At 38.5% G+C, this 1,991-nt stretch overlaps 1 protein-coding gene across 1 annotated transcript in view; it reads right to left on the reverse strand.

Annotated features, from left to right (window-relative positions):
• Positions 1 to 1,991, reverse strand: part of LOC103465784 (paired box protein Pax-6-like) — a 31,951-nt gene that overhangs the window by 24,693 nt on the left and 5,267 nt on the right. The gene's annotated exons all lie outside the window — the stretch shown is intronic.

Consider the following 1,991-nt stretch of genomic DNA (forward strand, 5'->3'; position numbering starts at 1 on the left):
GGATGGATGGATGGATGGATGGATGGATGGATGGATGGATGGATGGATGGATGGATGGATGGATGGATGGATGGATGGATGGATGGATGGATGGAAGGACGGACGGACGGACGGACGGACGGACGGACGGACGGATGGATGGATGGACCACTGAAAAATCTCAATTCTCAAATGCTTCTGCAACCATTACATTTTAGACAATTTCATTATCACAACATTATGGGAACAGTTTGGCAATTATCCCTTCATGTTCCACCAACCAGAAAAATCAAAGAAGGAATGGAAAAGTGATATTGGTATGGAAGAACTTGTCTGACCTGCTCAGAGTCCTAACCTCAACCCAACAGAATATCTTAGGGAAAAATTGGAGTACTAACTATGAGCCAGACCTTCCTATCCAACATTAATGTCTGACTTTACAAATGCACTTCTGGAAACACCCAAGTCTTCTGGAAAGCCTCTATAAGTGATGAAACTGTCATATTAAAAACCATGGATTAAGAATGGAATGTCGCTCAAAAGTCTGGCTTTCTAGGCATGCTGATGTTTTAAAAAGTTATTGTTTCAAATGTGCTACCATAAATGTTTTTGAGATGCTGTCATGGCTGGAGTTTTTCCTGGAGTACCACTGTCAGTCGCTGGATGAATGAATCACCCCCATACCTCTACAGTTCTTATCAGAAAAACTAAATCTACTGTTTGGTTGGATGACAACACAGGATGTGGAAGCCTAAACAGAACCATTATTATTATAATGCTACTTTAAAACTGTAGATTGCAGTTGTGAGCAGCATGTCTGTTAAACAGCTGACTGCAGCTTTATGACCTGACCAGACATCCTCACTAAATTAATTGGCTCTTATGAGCTTGTTAGGCTCCCAGGACTCTGTGCAGSGTAGAGTGATAACAAGGTATCATATTCTTTATTGTAAGCACCTGAAGACCACTAGGTAATTTATCAAATGATAATTTGTATCTATACATTAGTCTTTGTAAATCAAAATATTAAATGTGATAAAAAACAATATCATAACTGATTATAATCGGGGCAGCTCATTTTGAAATCCACCTGTACAAAACAAAAACATTATGTCTTATAACTGTTCCATTRATAAAACACTGGATGGTTGCAGCTCTTTTTAAAACTTAGATGAGTGGCTGATATCAAATGAGCAATTTTAGTTTCTCTTTATAGTCCTTCTTTAACAATATGTGATCATAGAACAAGTAAATTGTTAGAACTAGATCAGTAAAGTCATGTAGCAGTTTGCATAGATTTAATCYGGGTGGATTTCAGTTAATACTACTGAACAGAATTGATGTAAGTTTCACAGCTAACAGAAACTTAAACAAGTTCAATTCCAATCTATTTTTACATTGTATTTAAAGAATGCAAACAATGAAGACTATTRTCTAATTGTTTAAAAGAGCAAAATGAATTTGTGTTTTACCAAATGCATTTTATTAAGATAATATGTAGCCTACATGATGTCCTGGCAAATGCAGCTAAGACATGTGACATTCACTGGCTGTAGAATCTGGGCAGGATAGCAGGTTTGACTTGAGACTGTAAATGGACCAAACCTGTGTAGTGCTTTTCACACTGAGCACTCAAAGCCACATTCACCCAGTCACACTCAAACATGCACACATTTACATACAGATCAGTAGGCAACTTGGGGTTAAGTGCTTTGCTGAGAGGCACATCACCAAGTGGCAGAGAAAAAACTGGACCCAGACCCACAACCTTCTGACTCTACTGTGACTAACAGACTAACCATCACCACTGCAGCAACACCAAAAATGACTCAACAACAAGTTSTTCATTTTCACTATGTTGATCATTTCATTAATAACTCACATGAACAGATGAGCCCCATCTGTCTCTGCTGCAACCACTAAAAAACTAGTGAGAATATCACTGGACTGAACTAAGATCTTTGGTTAAATATGAACACAACCCTCCCCCCCCTCCTCACTATCCCACACCC

Source organism: Poecilia reticulata, linkage group LG6 (genome assembly GCF_000633615.1).
Source record: "Poecilia reticulata strain Guanapo linkage group LG6, Guppy_female_1.0+MT, whole genome shotgun sequence".
Taxonomy (NCBI): Eukaryota; Metazoa; Chordata; class Actinopteri; order Cyprinodontiformes; family Poeciliidae; genus Poecilia; species Poecilia reticulata.